Raw genomic sequence first — 7,335 nt, 5'->3', positions numbered from 1 at the left:
CGGTTGTTGACTTTAAAAGGGAGCGCCTTTTGCGCAAAAAGTGAGTAGAGAACAAGTGAGTAAAAATGAACAAGTGAGTAAAAATGAACAAGTGAACAACAAAGAACAAGTGAACAAAAAAGAACAAGTGAACAACAAAGAGCAAGTGAACAAAAAAGAACAAGTGAACAAAAAAGAACAAGTGAACAAAAAAGAACAAGTGAACAACAAAGAACAAGTGAACAAAAAAGAACAACTTGGAAGGAACATGTTCAGTTGCTCACTTAAGTGAACAACTCTTTTTTGTTCACTCACTCATGAGCAACACAACACAATTAGGGTGCTAGGTTTACTTTCTCCCACCTGCTGGCTAGGAATTGTTACCATAGCCGATCCCAAATTTTCCAGCATCCGACATCTTGCTTCCAAGAATGAGGCCATGCTTGACCACCGAGGCAATCCTGACGTCGGCAAGGTCTCTTCCCATTTCTCCTTGGTCTTGTGGTCCAATTTCGTGCCTATGATAAAGATCAGCAACCCATCGGAAATCTCCTGCGGGGTCGCCAAGGTCTGAAGTGCACGCAAGTGCGAATTGATTTTATCGCTGAGCGCGCGCAAGCCAATAGCAGAGCCCTTCTCCACCCCTTGCAGCCCGAAAATAGCCTTGACGTGTGCCTGAAAATGTAACAGTTTATTATCGAATCGCAACATTAGTAAATTCAACGCCTTGTCGTAATTCTCCTCAGAAAGTTCCAAGGAACGAATCGTATCCAGCGCAGCACCATCTAGACATCCACGAAGATATTGGAATTTTTCGATGATTGGTATACGATGGTCTTTGTGCACCATTGTCGAAAACATCGCGTGGAATTCTGGCCAATCCATGTAGCTCCCACCGAATCGCGGAAGCTGCAACTCGGGCATTCGAGAACGGCCTATACTATTATAGGCGAACAACGACGAATTCCCCTCGAGAGTATGCCGAGCCGTTGAATTGGCAACATTTACCGTGCGAGCAGCCATCAACTCCCGCGACAGCCTGGACCTAACCTTGACATAAACATTCGAAAAGTCCAGCCGGGCATCATGGGCTAACTGCAGGAAATCCAGCCTTTCAAGGCTCGTTTGAGCGGCATCGAAATCCGCATTCATTCGCTCGATCTGCTCTAAGCGAGCTTGAAGTTCTGCCTCATCTAACTCGGCAAGCTCTTCCTTGGTGAGAAAGCGATCCATGGCCTTTAGTTGGCGCGCGATGGACTCGGCCTTGTGCTTGTAGAAATCTACATCACTCGGCATTGCTGCGTTCGCGACATTGGTAGGCTCAGGTGCTGCCATGTTGAGGTTTTAAAAGAGTCACTCAGCACGACCGAAAAAGACACCCTGTATACGTATAAACGTGGGAACCGAAAGCAAGGGGATTACAGCTAATGCCTTTAGCTGTGCGAGCTGTCCGATTCCGCTTTGTACTCCGCTTGTGTGTACTAGTGAGTTCGCTGCACTGCCTACCGCACTGCACTGACCGAATTGTCGCGACAGAGAAATTAATAGCCAGCAATGCGTGTATGTAGGTGTATGTAAGTGTGTTTTAGCACCGAATTGTGCTTAACCGCCGAAAATTTGCGAGGGCTAACGAATGTCGATCGCGAATGATTATTAATTGACACTGCAACTCAGAGATCACGTCGGGGTCACCAAATTTTATGTGGAGATAATGTTTTTTATCCCCAATCGGCCGACTAATTATTTCGAATTAAATAAAACTCGGCGCAGAAATAAAATTACGATATGTTCTTTAATGCGTGACATCCAAATTGCAAGTGTGGCTTGCCTGCCCTTTACATTGCCGCTCCGATCGTTAAGCGCAGCTTCGCTCGGCCGACGTCGGTAGGCAGACGCAAAGCGGAGATAGCGAAGAGCGAGCTGGCAGAGAGCGTTTAGCAGGGCAAGCAAGCGGAAAGCTTTAACAAACAAATGAGTGACATAGACATAAGTAACAAACAAAATAAGCGGCTGAGGGCCAAGAATTAGGTGCTATTTGGCAAGCAGCTAATCGGCTGGGTTCTGCTCCGAACAGAGGCCTTTGAAAAAGTCGAAGTCGAAGTCGAAGTTCGACAAGAAGAGAGGATACAAATAGATGTCATTGGACGCCTTTGCAGCATTCCAAGCCTGGTCGACAGCATTGGATGGTGTTCATTTTCTAAAGTGGCAGCCGGATTTTAAATATTCAAAAAAAAAGAGAGAGAAACCTTTTAAATTAAATAACGACAAGGAAATATATCTCAGGCAGTGAGGCGTTGTATAGTGATACCCTTGCAATACACCCTTTCGACGGGGCACCCGTTTGGGTAAGTTGAAAAGAAAAACAGCCGAGTGAAGTGTATAAAGGTGTTCTGTGTGTGCAAATTTCCCTAGGTTGGAAATTGGAGGAGGCTCGTCTTCCACGACAACCAGCTGCAGGTCATAGAAATTGGCCGGAGCTTTGGGACGTCGCCTTGGAGCAATTCGGCGAGCCAGAGAGGAGAGGCCAACTAGTGCCCGGCAGACGGCAGCCGCGTCGGCTTGTTTCATCGCTCCGCGTATGTGTCCATACCCCGTGCGTAGGGGAGGAGGCAGAGAGGAAAAAGTGTTCGGCAGATAGTAGCTGATCGAAGTTGAAATTGTCACAGAGATCTAGCCTGGTCCAAAAGAAACAAAAAATAGCAAGAATAAGAAAAAACGAGGGGGAACGTTGTGAGTTGCTGCGGAGACCGCAACTCTACAGTTATACCCAAAACTAAGTCAGTATGGCTCTCCTCCGGCAGACGCCGCTAATATTAAACGACACGACAAGGAGTGCGTGCGAGAGAGACAGAAAATCAGTCTGAGCGTGACGCCGGGGGCTGCGTAGCCAGTGCAAATTGATTTGTTCCTTTTGGCTATAAAAATGATCTGATCTGATCCAGATTCAGCAATCTGATAGATATTGTCATTATCTATGATTCTGCGTTTTTAGTTTTCTCGAATGTGCAATATTGTGGATGCAACAGATTTTCGTCCTTTGTGGGGGCGGACAAGGGTGGGGCGAAATTCTGAGATATACGTTTTATAGTGAGATCTAACAGAAGTGCGGACACCAAATTTGATTACTCTAGCCTTAATAGTCTCTGAGATTTGTGGATGCCCCAGATTTTCGTCCTTTGCGGGGCGGAAGGGGGTGTGGCGAAATTTGAACACGAAACGGTCAAGGTCCGATATCACAGGAGTGTGGATACCAAATTTGGTAAGAGCCAGCTCTTATAGGTTCTGAGATCCTTGAACTCATATTTTGCAATTGGCAAAGCCGACCATGAAACCTGTGTGTTAGAGAGAGACAGAGCGAGAAAGAATGAAATTGTTTTCTTGATTCTGGCTATAATAATTATACGATCTGGTTGAGATTTTACACTCTAGAACATATAGACATCCTCTACGATTCTGCGTTTTTGGTTTTATCGTATCTTTAAAAATGTGTATGCCACAGATTTTCGTCCTTTGTAGCAGTGACATATCACAGAAGTCTGGATCCAAAACATCGTTGCTCTAGATCTTATAGTCTTTTAGGACTAGGCGCTGAAGGGGACGGACGGACGGACGGACGGACGGACGGACGGACGGACGGACGGACAGACGGACAGACAGACAGGGCTCAATCGACTCGGCTATTGATGCTGATCAAGTATATATATACTTTATGGGGTCGGAAACGATTCCTTCTGGACGTTACACACATCCACTTTTACCACAAATCTAATATACCCCAATACTCATTTTGAGTATCGGGTATAACGAGGGGGAACGTTGTGAGTTGCTGCGTAGACCGCAACTCTACAGTTATACCCGATACTAAGTCAGTATGGCTCTCCTCCGGCAGACGCCGCTAATATTAAACGACACGACAAAGAGTGCGTGCGAGAGAGACAGAAAATCAGTCTGAGCGTGACGTCGGGCGCTGCGTAGCCACTGCAAATTGATTTGTTCCTATTAGCTATAAAAATGATCTGATCTGATCCAGATTCAGCAATCTGATAGATATGGTCATTATCTATGATTCTGCGTTTTTGGTTTTTTTGAATGTGCAATATTGTGGATGCAACAGATTTTCGTCCTTTGTGGGGGCGGACAAGGGTGTGGCAAAATTCTGAGATATACGTATTATAGTGAGATCTAACAGAAGTGCGGATACCAAATTTGGTTACTCTAGCCTTAATAGTCTCTGAGATTTTTGAATATCCCCAGATTTTCGTCCTTTGCGGGGGCGGAAGGGGGTGTGGCGAAATTTTGAAACAAACTCGTCTCGGTCCGATATATTAAGAGTGTGGATACCAAATTTGGTTGCTCTAGCTTTTTTAGTCTCTGAGATCTAGGCGCTAATGTTTTACTCTAAGCAAAGCCGCCTATGCTACGTGTGTGTTAGAGAGAGACAGGGCGAGAAAAAATGAAATTGTTTTCTTGATGCTGGCTATAATAATAATACGATCCAATTCAGATTCCGCAGTCTTAAAGATATGGTCATTCTCTACAATTCTACATACTGACTTAGTATCGGGTATAACTGTAGAGTTGCGGTCTCCGCAGCAACTCACAACGTTCCCCCTCGTTATACCCGATACTCAAAATTAGTATTGGGGTATATTAGATTTGTGGTAAAAGTGGATGTGTGTAACGTCCAGAAGGAATCGTTTCCGACCCCATAAAGTATATATATACTTGATCAGCATCAATAGCCGAGTCGATTGAGCCCTGTCTGTCTCGAATGTGCAATATTGTGGATGCAACAGATTTTCGTCCTTTGTGTGGGCGGAAGGGGGTGGGGTGAACTTTTGAGATACACGTTTTATAGTAAGATCTAACAGGAGTGCGGATACCAAATTTGGTTACTCTAGCCTTAATAGTCTCTGAGATTTTTGAATATCCCCAGATTTTCGTCCTTTGCGGGGCGGAAGGAGGTGTGGCGAAATTTTGAAACAAACTCGTCTCGGTCCGATATATTAGGAGTGTGGATACAAAATTTGGTTGCTCAAGCTTTTGTAGTCTCTGAGATCTAGGCGCTAATGTTTTACTCTAAGCAAAGCCGCCTATGCTACGTGTGTGTTAGAGAGAGACAGGGCGAGAAAAAATGAAATTGTTTTCTTGATGCTGGCTATAATAATAATACGATCCAATTCAGATTCCGTAGTCTTAAAGATATGGTCATTCTCTACAATTCTACATACTGACTTAGTATCGGGTATAACTGTAGAGTTGCGGTCTCCGCAGCAACTCACAACGTTCCCCCTCGTTATACCCGATACTCAAAATGAGTATTGGGGTATATTAGATTTGTGGTAAAAGTGGATGTGTGTAACGTCCAGAAGGAATCGTTTCCGACCCCATAAAGTATATATATACTTGATCAGCATCAATAGCCGAGTCGATTGAGCCCTGTCTGTCTGTCCGTCTGTCCGTCCGTCCGTCCGTCCGTCCGTCCGTCCCCTTCAGCGCCTAATGCTCAAAGACTATAGGAGCTAGAGCAACGATGTTTTGGATCCAGACTTCTGTGATATGTCACTGCTACAAGGATATTTCAAAACTTCGCCCCGCCCACTTCCGCCCCCACAAAGGACGAAAATCTGTGGCATCCACATTTTTAAAGATACGATAAAACCAAAAACGCAGAATCGTAGAGGATGACTATATGTTCTAGAGTGTAAGATAGCAACCAGATCGTATAATTATTATAGCCAGAATCAAGAAAACAATTTCATTCTTTCTCGCTCTGTCTCTCTCTAACACACAGGTTTCATGGTCGGCTTTGCCAATTGCAAAATATGAGTTCAAGGATCTCAGAACCTATAAGAGCCAGAGCAACCAAATTTGGTATCCACACTCCTGTGATATCGGACCTTGACCGTTTCGTGTCCAAATTTCGCCACACCCCCTTCCGCCCCCGCAAAGGACGAAAATCTGGGGCATCCACAAATCTCAGAGACTATTAGGGCTAGAGTAACCAAATTTGGTATCCGCACTTCTGTTAGATCTCACTATAAAACGTATATCTCAGAATTTCGCCCCACCCTTTTCCGCCCCCACAAAGGACGAAAATCTGTTGCATCCACAATATTGCACATTCGAGAAAACTAAAAGCGCAGAATCAGAGATAATGACCATATCTATCAGATTGCTGAATCTGGATCAGATCCGATTTTTTTTATAGCCAAAAGGAACAAATCAATGCAGTGGCTACGCAGCCCCCGACGTCACGCTCAGACTGATTTTCTGTCTCTCTCGCACGCACTCCTTGTCGTGTCGTTTAATATTAGCGGCGTCTGTCGGAGGAGAGCCATACTGACTTAGTATCGGGTATAACTGTAGAGTTGCGGTCTCCGCAGCAACTAACAACGTTCCCCTTCGTTAGTTTTCTCGAATGTGCAATATTGTGGATGCAACAGATTTTCGTCCTTTGTGGGGGCGGACAAGGGTGGGGCGAAATTCTGAGATATACGTTTTATAGTGAGATCTAACAGAAGTGCGGATACCAAATTTGGTTACTCTAGCCTTAATAGTCTCTGAGATTTTTGAATATCCCCAGATTTTCGTCCTTTGCGGGGGCGGAAGGGGGTGTGGCGAAATTTTGATACAAACTCGTCTCGGTCCGATATATTAGGAGTGTGGATACCAAATTTGGTTGCTCTAGCTTTTTTAGTCTCTGAGATCTAGGCGCTAATGTTTTACTCTAAGCAAAGCCGCCTATGCTACGTGTGTGTTAGAGAGAGACAGGGCGAGAAAAAATGAAATTGTTTTCTTGATGCTGGCTATAATAATAATACGATCCAATTCAGACTCCGCAGTCTTAAAGATATGGTCATTCTCTACAATTCTACATACTGACTTAGTATCGGGTATAACTGTAGAGTTGCGGTCTCCGCAGCAACTCACAACGTTCCCCCTCGTTATACCCGATACTCAAAATGAGTATTGGGGTATATTAGATTTGTGGTAAAAGTGGATGTGTGTAACGTCCAGAAGGAATCGTTTCCGACCCCATAAAGTATATATATACTTGATCAGCATCAATAGCCGAGTCGATTGAGCCCTGTCTGTCTGTCCGTCTGTCCGTCCGTCCGTCCGTCCGTCCGTCCGTCCGTCCGTCCGTCCGTCCGTCCGTCCGTCCCCTTCAGCGCCTAGTGCTCAAAGACTATAAGATCTAGAGCAACGATGTTTTGGATCCAGACTTCTGTGATATGTCACTGCTACAAAGGACGAAAATCTGTGGCATACACATTTTTAAAGATACGATAAAACCAAAAACGCAGAATCGTAGAGGATGTCCATATGTTCTAGAGTGTAAAATCTCAACCA

Source organism: Drosophila miranda, assembly GCF_003369915.1.
Source record: "Drosophila miranda strain MSH22 chromosome Y unlocalized genomic scaffold, D.miranda_PacBio2.1 Contig_Y2_pilon, whole genome shotgun sequence".
In the NCBI taxonomy this organism is placed as follows: domain Eukaryota; kingdom Metazoa; phylum Arthropoda; class Insecta; order Diptera; family Drosophilidae; genus Drosophila; species Drosophila miranda.
Note: the sequence above shows the minus strand (reverse complement) of the source record.